Raw genomic sequence first — 12,662 nt, forward strand, 5'->3', positions numbered from 1 at the left:
GACACGAGCCCACTCTTACTGTTTAAAAGAATTTTAACGACATTTTACTTTAATTGATAGTTTGTAGTAATTTCGTCCCACTGCCTACCAGGGTGGGGTTCGATGTATTTGGTAGATTCTGTAAATAGTACTGTGAACAAATCTAGGTCAGACGTAGTTGTGGCACAATTTTTCAAAAATAAAAAAGTAATTTCTGTTAGAAGCGTTTGGCAGTCAGTTGAGAAATGTGGGGAAAATACGATACACACATAGGATGGCAGACCGCTGATTTGAAATCCCGCCACGTTTTGCCAACAGTCACATGGTTTATGTTGGAGCCACACCAGCCCTATAGCTTCTGCACAGCAAGGCATGTCTACTAGTATCTATGGTCGAAGGCACCGTCACATGTGAATCGACTTCGTGTTTCGCAGTGTGTATGAAAAGTGGAACATCTTTTGATGCTTGCTTGCGTTTGTTGTCGCGCGAAATTGAGTTAGGTTGTGGCTTGGATCTTTTGTATTGGTGAGTGGTATTTGTTATTTTATTTATTTATTCATCGGTAGACCATTTAGAACAATAGTATCGGGAATGTCCAATAAATTACAGAAATAATAGAAACATATACAGGGTGCTCGAAAATCCCGCTTAAAAACTTCAAGAACTTGCAGAGGCGACTCAATAGACAATATTTTGAATTGGAACCCATGTTCCGAAACGTACCGTTCGCATGTTAAAGCCGTTTGAAAACATGTTTGATAAGTAGGAAATGAGAACAGAAAAGAGTCAAATGTCTTAAAAGATACAAATGTAGACAATGGAGGGGAAAGAAGTGACATATGCGCAAGAAGTGTGTAATATTTTCAATGAAAGAATTATAATCTTCATAGAGAAGAAAACATCTTAAACAAAGTCCATCATGGGTCTAGAAAGGGGAGATCCATTAAGACTGCAGTGACAAACTTATTAATACACATTACTGAGCCACTGGATCATTAAAGGAAAGTATGTAGTGTATTTTTACATCTTTCAAAAGCTTTTTATTGTGTCTATCACAATGTAAAAACCTCTGTTGAAAACGGACAAGTTAACGGCTAGAATGCTGGAATCACATTCTTGAGAACCACAGTTCAAATCTGCATCCAGCTATCCTGATTTAAATTTTTCTTGATTTCCCTAAATCCCATCAAGGAAAGATCAGGATGATTCCTTTGAATGGGCATGGCCAATTTCCATCCCCATGCTTCACTAAACTGATGGGACTGATGACCTTGCTGCTTGGTCACCTCCCCCAAATCAACCAACCAAGCCATTACAGTGAATGAAAAAGTGATTATGTATGCTAATGACACAACTTGATTAGTGTGTAGTTACCCCGAAGGAGTATTTGGAAAAGAGAGCCGGTGAGAATCTGGAAATGGCAGAATGGTATTTTAGAGAAGATAATTCTGACTCTGAAGAAGTGGACTGTAACAGCCTTCTAGTAATAGAGGTGGACAAGTTTCTAACATGGGGAAACCACATTGATAAGATATGTTCAAAACGAAGTATAAATATGTTCCTAGTGAAAAGCATGTGCAATACAATGGACACAGGAACATTGCCAAAAATGTACTATGGACTTATCTTCCCCAATATGGGGAGGAGCAGTAGATGTATACATTCAGAGAATCTTAAAACTTCAAAGGAAAGCCATCAGATGCAAAGCTAAACTTCCTCCAGAAACAAATTAATAGAATTTAAAATACTGACTGTGCATAGTTTATGCACACATGAGACATTACTTTTTAATGGTAAATTGTACAGCACTTCCAAACAGAGATTTGCATAATCACAGCACGAGAACTAGAGATAACTACCATATGTGCAGCAAAAAATTGAAAGTGACAGATAGGGACCCCACAAATGCAGGAAGCTTATTTTATAACAGACTGCCACTTAGTATGAAGAGTGGAAAGGGAGTGAGAATCTTCAAAAGAAAACTGAATGAACATATCATCTTTGGATGTTCATATACAGTGAAGATGTACTTGCAGGCAAATCCATAGGACAAATGTAAACTTGGATATGGAGTAAAACAATTTTATTTTTCATGTGGAAACAAATTTCCTAGAAGAAGGTAAATGGAAGACCAAATGTAGTGATGAAAATACAGACGAGAACATACAGATGAAATGTATTGGTGCAGATATGTTTCAAATGAATTTTCACTTTGTGCTTATGTTTAAATATTTTGTGCAGTACGGTCGATGTACATGATCTAAAAAAAAATTGTTTTAATTTTGTCTAAGTATATCAGTATTTTCAGCGGTATTGCAAAAATAGAAAAATGTAAGACTGCTACATAAATTAATGTAGGCTAGTAGTATTTTTGATCATTATGTATTAATATTGACTATGTATAAAACATTATTATAAATAGTTGTTTTGTTCACATATAAAACTGTAAACAAGACAAGTTTAATATCATTGTAAAATATGATCTATGGACAAAAGATAAATTAAACTTACATGAGCTAAACTAAACTAAATCTTTATCAAGATCATTATCCACAACCTCCAAATCCATTGCAAGCCCTTTTCAACACAGTTATGCAAGGGGAACCTTCACCGTCAGCAGGAGTGACTGCGGTGCTTCAAGGAAACATCACACAGCCGAATTCGAAGAGGCCATTCTGCATCATGTTGAAGATAACTTGCCAACACATATACAAGCAATTGAACATACCATCTGGTATGTTCTGCTGGACCAACAAGTATATCCATAGATATCCCATCCATTTAACTTTTCAACAAAGAGTTGTTGGATGCCATGCCACAGAAAGTTCATTAAGATGTGGTTTCAGCATGACAGTGGAACCAGTCACTTTTCACATCATTTTTGGAAACGTCTAGACCAACGATTCAGACACGGATGGATAGACGGAGTTGGACCAGTCGCATGGCCTCCACGATCACTGGGTTTGACTCGGGTCATATGAAAAGTTTGGTTTATGGCACTTCTGCAGGGACAGAAGATATGGTGGTTCCATTGCAGAACAGATTTCAGAGACACTATGTGTGATAGAGCATGTGTACCACGTCGTCATTTGTAGATACATTGTGTGCACTGAACTAGGTGGTCTACATATAAAACCTTATTTTTAGTGGATCGAAATTCTAACCCTCCTGAGATTTAACTGTATACAACAGTATTTGTGAGAGCTGATTAAGTTTCCTTGTCCTTTCTTTGCTTATTAATGAGTGGAATTGAAAAACAAGTGATGTACTGGGTCACACCTGATAAATTAGTTGTAAAAGTGGTTACATTATGTTTCTAGTAATGGAAACCATATTTTAAATCGGAAACTAATATCTACTCAGTGCCCTCTACAAGTCCTAGAAGTTTATAAGGGGAGTTTTAGATTTTAGAGTACCCCCCCCCCCCCCCATTTTTATAAAATATTAACCCCAACTGGTACACCTAAAAATGTAATGCATAAGGTACACCTGGATTCTCATAAGGTCCACCTCCGTCCTCAGGACTTGGTCTGGTTAAATTTTGAGTATGTTTTCGTAGGAAAAAAAAAGATTGGGTGGAATTTAAATATTAAACATTTAATAGAGATTTACCATCATCATTGTAAAACTATAGTCACCATTTCTAGTGGTCTTGTTAAAAGGAAGTGAAGTGCATAGAATTTGGAATGTGAAAAATATTTTTCAAAGGACCTACACAACAGCTACAAATACTATGCTACACAATTGAAACTTCAACATCCAAACACAAAATAGACTAGGCTTCAAAGCTGTAAACCAAAAGAAAAGTTGAAATTCAGTATAAAAATTATACAATTGCAGAAATCGCTATAAATATTTTAAAACTTCCTGGCAGATTAAAACTGTGTGCCCGACCGAGACTCAAACTCGGGACCCGAGTTCGAGTCTCGGTTGGGCACACAGTTTTAATCTGCCAGGAAGTTTCATATCAGCGCACACTCCGCTGCAGAGTGAAAATCTCATTCTGGCTATAAATATTTTAGATTTTGATCATTCATCGCCTTCACCACTCAGTTCCAGTATTTTAGTATTTTTATTCAAACAAACTATCAAAACAGGTTGGACACAGGTTGCTGTTTCTTCAGCTTGTCATCGCTATCACTGTCCAGTGGTTTGTTTAGTCTGTCCATAATAACTTGTTGATTTTTTTTTTTAAGTGCGGTGGCACAGATCAAAACTATTGGGGGGGGGGGGGGGATACCTTCACTAAACATATGTCTTTACACCTGGGTTCACAGGACTCAATTGCCTTTATACAGTGAACATAATGCCCAGCAGAGACTCCAGTTTATTTGTGAATATGTCTGTGTCCCCACTAGGTGCTCTAAAACTGCTATAGTTATTATGGTGCCTAGCTCCTCATGTAGCAGCTTCAATATGCTTTTCAGTACTCAGCATTTGCCTCACATCTCCTTTCATATTCCTCAAGAGAATTACAAAATTCAAACTCCACCACTGTTCACATCATTCCTGCAAAACTGACAAGTCAAATTGTAATGATTAATATTAATAAAACCAAATTCAAAATCCCTACAATAGTGCCCCATTATACATATTTAGTCAATAGTTGCGTCTTCAATAAGATCTTTTTCTCAGCCTTTGTATATTATAGCTCAGTACTGAAAACTTCTAGAATAGAGACTGATGGCAGTTGTATTCACACTTTGCCATGTCATAGCTGATACTGTTTTGAGGCCAGGTACCAAAAATTCTTGAACACTATAGATTTTCTGTGCCTTGTGGAACTCCCTCTTGGCTGCATCTTAATCCTCTCCATGCTGTTATACTGTTTAAAGCTTGCAGTGCTTTTCTCTTGCATTTGAAATGAAATTGCATAATCACAGACGAGTCTTGAAAAGTGGATAACGATTAGTTATTTGAACAGTTCAGTGGGCTCTAGAAAAGTTTTTACAAGTTTTGAATTCTTGTGATGTGTAATGTGAATGCAATTAATTTAAGAGATTTTTAACAATTGCCATATTTGTGCACGAGACCTGAATGCTGATATTATCTTACAAGGAATATTACTCTCATGGGCTTTTTGTTGTTCACAAACTGTATAACTACTGTTCCAGTTACTGTTGGATTAGAAAAATGTCTTGCATCATTATAGGAAATAAATACCTTTGTACAGCACCAGGATGATATGCATAACAAGTCTTTGACAGACAAATTCAATCCTGCTGGGAGGCCTAAAGCAAGGCACGTTAATCAACACCTGATAAGAATGCATCCAAATCTTCGAAGGACCTACCACTTGGCTTAGAGTCATAATGCCCTTCTAGAGCTCCATCAGTTAGGATTCCATGGGATGAAAATCTAATGCCAGGCTCTAGCATTGCATTTATTTGTTGTTGCTGTAGTCTTCAGTCCAGAGACAGGTTTGATACAGTTTTCCATGCTACTCTATCCTGTGCAGACCCCTTCATCTCCGAGTAACTGCTGCAACCTGCATCCTTATGAATCAGTATGGTGTATTCATCAACCATCATCTGTTATTTCACTCCCCAAAGAGCAAAACTCATCTGCTACTTTTAAGTGTCTCATTTTCTAATCTTAATTTCTAAGCATCACCTGATGTAATTCGACAACATTCCATTATCCTCCTTTTGCTTTTGTTAATGTTCATCTTGTATCTTTCTTTCAAAACACTGTCCAGTTTGTTCAACTGCTCTTCCAGGTCCTTTGCTGTCTCTGACAGAATTATAATGTTGTCAGCAACCTAAAAGTTTTTATTTCTTCTTCGTGGATTTTACTTCGTACTCCAAATTTTTCTTATGTTTCCTTTACTGCTTGCTCAGTACACAGATATAATAACATATGGGAGAGGCTACAACCCTGTCTCCCTCCCTTCCCAACCACTGCTTCCCTTTCATGTCTCTTGACTCTTATAACTGTCATCTGGTTTCTGTACAAACTGTAAATAGCTATTCACTCCCTGTATTTTACCTCTACCACCTTTAGAATTTGAAAGTGAGTATTCCAGTCAACACTGTCAAAAGCTTTCTCTAAGTCTACAAATACTAGAAACATAGATTTGCCTTTCCTTAATCTTTCTAATATAACTCATAGGGTCAATATTGTGCTGGGTGTTGGAACCTTTCTGCAGAATCCAAACTGATCTTCCCCGAGCTCAGCTTCTACCAGTTTTTCTATGTGTCTGTAAAGAATTCGTGTTAGTATTTTGCAACAGTGACTTATTAAACTGATTGTTCACGAATTTTCACAAGTCAACACCTCCTTTCTTTGGGATTGGAATTATTATATTCTTCTTGAAGAGTGGGGCTATTTTGCCTGTCTCATACATCTTGCTCACCAGGTGGAAGCTTTTTGTCATGGTTGGCTCTCCCAAGGCTATTAGTAGGTCTAATGGAGTGTTGTCTACTCCCATGGCCTTGTTTTGACTTAGGTCTTTCAATGCTCTGTCAAATTCTTCATGCAGTATCATATCTTCTAACTCGTCTTCATCTACAGCCTCTTCCATTTCCATAATATTGTCCTCAATACATTGCCATCGTGTAGACCATCGATATACTCCTCCTACCTTTCTGCTTTCTGTCCTTTGCTTAGGACTGATTTTCAATCTGAGCTGTTGATATTCATACAGGTGATTCTCTTTCCTCCAAAAGTCTCTCTAATGTTCCTTACCCTAGTGATGGGTACATTTGTCCTCTAGCTACCCGTGCTTAGCTATTTTGCACTTCCTGTTGATCTCATTTTTGAGACTTTTGTATTCCTTTTTACCTGCTTCATTGACTGCATCTTTATATTTTCTCCTTCCATCAGTTACATTAAATATATCTTCTGTTACGCAGTGATTTCTACCAGCTGCCATCTTTTTACCTAGATGATCCTCTGTTGCCTTCAGTATCTCATCTGTCAAAGCTACCAATTCTTCTTCTACTGTGTTTCTTTCCCCTGTTCTTATCAATCTCACCCCAATGCTCTCTCTACAACCTCTGGTTCTTTCAGTTTATCCAGGTCCCATCACCTTAAATTTCTGTGCCTTTTTGCAGTTTCTTCAATTTTAATCTACAGTTTATAACCAATAAATTGTGGTCGGAGTCTCTATCTGCCCCTGGAAATGTCTTACAATTTAAAACCTGGTTTGTAAATCTCTGTGTCACAATTATATAATCTATCTGAAACCTTCCAGTGTCTCCAGGCCACTTCCATGTATACAACCTTCTTTCAGAATTCTTCTTTATTGTGTAATATACAATGCAGTATACTTTGATATCAAGTATAGTAACCTTAAAGTTTTATTCCATTTATTTTTCATTTGCATGTTTTGTTTTCTAGATTACAATTTAAGGAATTCATATATAAACTAACTAAACATTCATGAACTCCACATTTAATTCTTGAGCTATGAGAAACAAATATATATGCTACTGCCTGTTATCAAATAATCTACTATTGACAAAAGGAGTGGCATTGAGTACTATTGGTAAATCAAATTTCTTCCTCCTTTTACATCTGTGATAGATTTAATATTTTTGAATGTTGGATCATTTCTCTCTCTTCCCTGTTTTACATTTGCTTGTGTTCATTGACATAACATGAAAATGATCTTACTTTTGTGTATAATTATTGTGATTGCCTGAGTTCTTAAAATCATTTTTTTTTATTGATCTCATGTGTCTTATTATTCATTTATTTATTCATCCAGGGATAATCTTACAGTAAAACAGTATTTATCATCATAATACAATGGAAATAAATCACTCAAAATATAAATAAACACAGAATGTAGAAGCTAGGTTTGATTGTCTCCTGTGGCCTTGACAAATAGTAGGTGTAAAGTTCCTGTGGATCCGGGAAGTGGTGGAATGCTTATTAGACAAAGGCCTGCATGAATCACTAACAGTCTTCCCAGCACTATGAAAAGGATCATCAGAATAGACAACATATGCACACACACTCTTGTAGACACAACCCACTCACGTGTGTGTGTGTGTGTGTGTGTGTGTGTGTGTGTGTGTGTGTGTGTGTGTGTTTTGCCTATTCTGATGCAGACCTGTTTGGCCAAAAGCTATCTGTGATCAGCATCTCTGCTATTTGGTACATAGCACTATCCTTTTCATAATATTATCATTATTGCATCCTGGATTTTCCATTGTTTCATTTAACACTCTTCCTGAATCTAAATATGTTATAAACCACTTGAAAAACCTGTTTAAAAAAAGTAACAATGCTTTAGCCTTGATAGCAGTACATGGGACAGTTTCAACAGTGTTGAAATGTATCCCCAGCCCATATGAATGATTTTATTGACAATAATATGTTATTACATGGAATTATAAGTGCAAAGTAAGTTGTTTTCTTTGCACTTTCAGAAAGATGTGCACTAAACTGGAAGCAGATGAAGAATAAATTCTTTTAGAAATGGGTAAGATGCTTTGAACTTACAAAAAGAAGTGCACTAAATTAGAAGCAAATGAGGAAGTAATTACATTAAAAGTTGGGGTCTCTTCAGCTGCTACAGATTTGTATCGGATGTTTTATCCTGCTTTATTTGACAGATTAAAGAACTGTGATGCAGTTGATGTTCAGTTGAGTGGTCATAATCGGACGCTAACAATGCCAAATTGTTATCACTCAAAGTATACGAGTATACATGTTTTCATAGCTGATGTATAATCTAAGATTTCTGACTTAAAATATGAGCTATGGACTAATTTAATTATTATGTCACCTGGACACGCACAGACAAAATGGCTGGACTGAAGCATACAAAGCAGTTCGGACATAAAACAGCTGGAATTGTCTCGGCCAAGGGTTTCATGAGCCTTCATCAAGCGATCAGCTTCTGGAAATTTGAAAACATTAGCTCATCAAGAACAACAGGTATTAATAAAGAAAATATCTATGATTTTTTGACAGCTGTGAATGAACTTTTCATCGAGAAGAGCTCGGAGGAGATTGAATCTACAATCAGCATGTTTTATTTGGTTCTTTGTGTGCTAAAGTGAACTGCACAGCTGAAATTGAAGAAGTCCATCTGTTTTGAGACACTATAGATCTAGGTGCAGAATGGAAAGAGTAAAATACTTCAAAGCAAGCATTCTGATATCTGGTCTTATCAAAAGCAGCAGCAAAAAGTAAAATTGGGTGAAGAAAACAAGGGAAATTGTAAATTGTATCAGACTCGGTAAGTGTGTGTAGTGTCGGCGAGTTGCTGACAAGATGTGGGTGCGGTAGCCATGGCGGGATCGTAAGTCGTGCAGCTGTTTGTTTTGACTGGATCAAGGTCAGTGAGCCAGCAGGCGGCGGCTGTGATGTCGCTGTCAGTAGCAGTCAAGCAGAGTTGGTGCTTCGTAGAGGGAGGAGTGGCACTTCCAGTGTTGCACAGAGAAACAGCCGGCATTGTCATCGGTGTAATTGGTGCATTATCATTGATCAGTAGGATGCCCTTGATGAAATTGCTCTACTTGTCAATCAATAGTCCTTTAGGTGCCTGAAGAGTATGAGGTATTTTTCACCTTTGTCGGTGATGCCATAAGAGGAGAATATATACTTCGTGACCATTAACCACATTGGAAGTTGGTCCGAGACAAATGTTGGTAGTTGAATGCTGCAAATGAGGGACAAGTGCGGAGAAGTGGCATAAAAGTTGGTACGAACATTCGAACTGTGGAAGACGGGCTGTGCGGAAACCGGGTCGAATGAATTTGCACGCGGCGTGGAAGACGCGGTAGCCATGACGGGCATTTGTGAATTTGACCAGGCATGCGATTAAGCCGTAGTTCAGAGTTCGTGCGAACTGGGATTTGCAACAGAGTCCCCGTTTGTTGCACTCCATTGTTTGGCATGATTGTCCGATGTCAAAGCAGTGCACAAAGTTAATTCATTACACAAAAGCAAGTCAATATTTTCAAAATTAATAGGCGAAAGAGCACTGCACTGTCCAGATGTAAAATTACCGACGCATTGAGCGGGTTTCGATGGACGACGTGTGCGCCTCGGTCATGTCGATGTGTGAGCAGGTGACGAAAGTTACCAAAAGCACGATTCACACTAGAGTTGGAAATTTACACACTAATTATACTTCCTGTACACTGCATCCAGATGCGGCGCGATGCAAAGTCGATGGACGTAGAAATCTGACATAGGGTTGCTACATTGTTTGTCCATGGCGATGTTCCAGTACATATTTCTGGCATTGTAAGCGGCGTTCGTGAGTGTTGGGGTCACCTGTGTGGGGATCGGGATGTTACATACGGTAATATTAAACCCAACATTAAGTATTCGCTCATTTATAATGAATTAACTTTATTTTGATCATCCGCTCGAATACAGAGTTCGGGACACACTGAGATCAACAGTTTTCAAAGAAGCTTGTTCTGAAAGATGAGACGGTCAACTCTTGCAGTCGATAACCACCACAGACCTAATTTAAAATGCTGTCATGAACTACTCATTATAAGCTATAAAGTTATGTTAAAGGTTTAACACAATAAGACAAATATTACAGTTACAGAGTGTGTGTATATCTTAGAGGCAGCATAACTCACGGTGCACAAATTATCCAGACTTATTCATCCAGTATTTAAGAATGAAAGAGTGCTTACTGATTTTTTACAAACTTTACACACAATTTCAAACTTTTAAGATAAGTTACGTATAAAAGATTATAGTCTAGCAGCTTATTCATGCAGAACTAATATGGGAAAAGGAGGAGTTGTTGCATACATTAAGACAGAACACAAGTTCAAAAGAAGTAGATTTTGTAGCGATCAGCACCTAGAAGTGTGTGCTTGTGAATTAGTGCTGAAAAACAGTTCACTTTTAATTGTAGTGGTATATAGATCTCCATGGGGAAATTTTGAATTATTTATGAGGAGCCTGGATTCCTTACTGTGCTTTCTGTCAGACATCAGCAGTTAATAGTCTGTGGTGACTTCAGTGTAGATTTTATTAAATGATTGTGATAGGAAAAATGATCTGGAAACCTTATTCGGATCCTACAATTTGCTCTCAGTAGTTAATTTTGCAACACGGATGGATAAAAACAGTAGGTCCCTAGTTGATAATGTTTTCTGTGCTGAGGGAAAAAAGCAAGAAAATAACTGTTTACCCACTAAAAAATGCTCTCTTTGATCATGATGCACAGTTAGTCAGGATAAATGACATAGTGCTGTACAGTGTGGTTATACCTCAGTGAAAGTCAGTTAAAATCATTAATGACTACTGGCAAATATTTTCAGAGTAGTTTACAAGAAACAACCTGGGGCGAAATTTATAATGAACCAAAAGCCAGTATAAAATATAATCTGTTCCATAATAAATTCATATCAGTAATTGAAAATTGCTTTCCGCATAAGCTAGTTTTATACAGGGGAGTTTGATTCATGAAAGCAGTGGTGTACAGACTTGCGGGTACTGTGAGCTGTGAAACCCTCAGGGCAGCAACTTCAATACTAATGTGCCATGAAGTAAGTTATTATTCCAAGTTTGGATCTCCCCACTACCCTAATGCCTGCTAGACTCGGCTCAAAAGAACTAAGTTCCAGAAGTGTCTGCTCTTTCCTTTTTGGGAGACAGAAAAATGAGTAAAAAATTACAAGAACAAACAGTGAGAAGTGGGCTGCCATCAGATCAGTTACGGACCACAGTCTGTACATCCCTGCTTCAAAGAATGCAAGAGGGGGGGGGGGGGGGGTCACTGATAGTAACTAATAGTGCTAATTAATGGTACACTTTCTGGTGTACTGTTGATCCGTTTAATGCACAGTTTTCGATGACCAATCCAGTTGTCTTCTTCAGGTGCTGCGAGCTGTGTTGCTAAGTTTACTCACTGGCTGGACTCCAAAAGTATGGTTAGAGTAAAGACAGCGAGTGTGCCTAACAACATATGTTGCACCACCTGAAGAAGACAACTGAATTGGTTACTGAAATATTGTGCATAAAACGGAATCAACAGTTTTGCTGTATACCATTCATGCTGAGGCAACCTGAAAGACCACTGCTAGTAAAAAAATGATTCCATATTGTGGAAGTGAATGGAAATTTGCATAGTATGGGCTTGATATTGTTCTTCTCAGTGGTGCAGCTTTCCAGGATCCTTAGGGCATAACAGCCTTTTAATGATGAACATGCATGTACAACATTTAAATTTTGTGTGCTGTGAAAGTTAATTGTCATTGTACTACCATGATTAAAATTTTGATGTTTTAAATGAGACCAGTTACTGTGTTGGTTTGTGGGCATGTTTATATATTCTTTAAGATACTTTTCTTCTTAGTTTTTATTATTATTGTGGTGTCATCCATGAATTCAGATAAGAAAGAGAAATGCTCCTAGTACAGAACCTTGTGGTACACCATGGTAACATGCAGAAAAGAGAGAAGATGCAGTTGTTGTTGTAATTGTTGTTATACAAGCCCAAAGACAGGTTTGATGCTGCTCTCCATACTGTGCATTTTATCTTCTTCCTAAATGCTTTTTGTGTCATTGCCAGTCTACATTTTGTATCTGCTCTACTTTGGCAGTCAGTTATTTTACTGACCAAAAAACAAAACACATCTTCTGTTATAACTTATTTCAATAGTGCATATCTGAGATATAGTTATATGAATCCCGTGATATTCATTAGACTTATGGATGTGCCACATTAGAGAAGTTACTCAAATTACACTTGG

The 12,662-nt window shown here is 37.6% G+C and overlaps 1 protein-coding gene across 1 annotated transcript in view; it reads left to right on the forward strand.

Moving 5' to 3' along the window:
• Nucleotides 1-397: 397 nt before the first annotated feature.
• The window catches only part of LOC126334540 (oxidized purine nucleoside triphosphate hydrolase-like), a 77,340-nt gene continuing 65,075 nt past the window's right edge, over nucleotides 398-12,662 (forward strand). The window contains exon 1 of the mRNA XM_049996904.1: nucleotides 398-504. The gene's annotated coding sequence lies outside the window, so the exon portion shown is untranslated. The remainder of the gene's footprint in view (nucleotides 505-12,662) is intronic.

The sequence above is a fragment of the Schistocerca gregaria genome, chromosome 2 (assembly GCF_023897955.1).
Source record: "Schistocerca gregaria isolate iqSchGreg1 chromosome 2, iqSchGreg1.2, whole genome shotgun sequence".
In the NCBI taxonomy this organism is placed as follows: domain Eukaryota; kingdom Metazoa; phylum Arthropoda; class Insecta; order Orthoptera; family Acrididae; genus Schistocerca; species Schistocerca gregaria.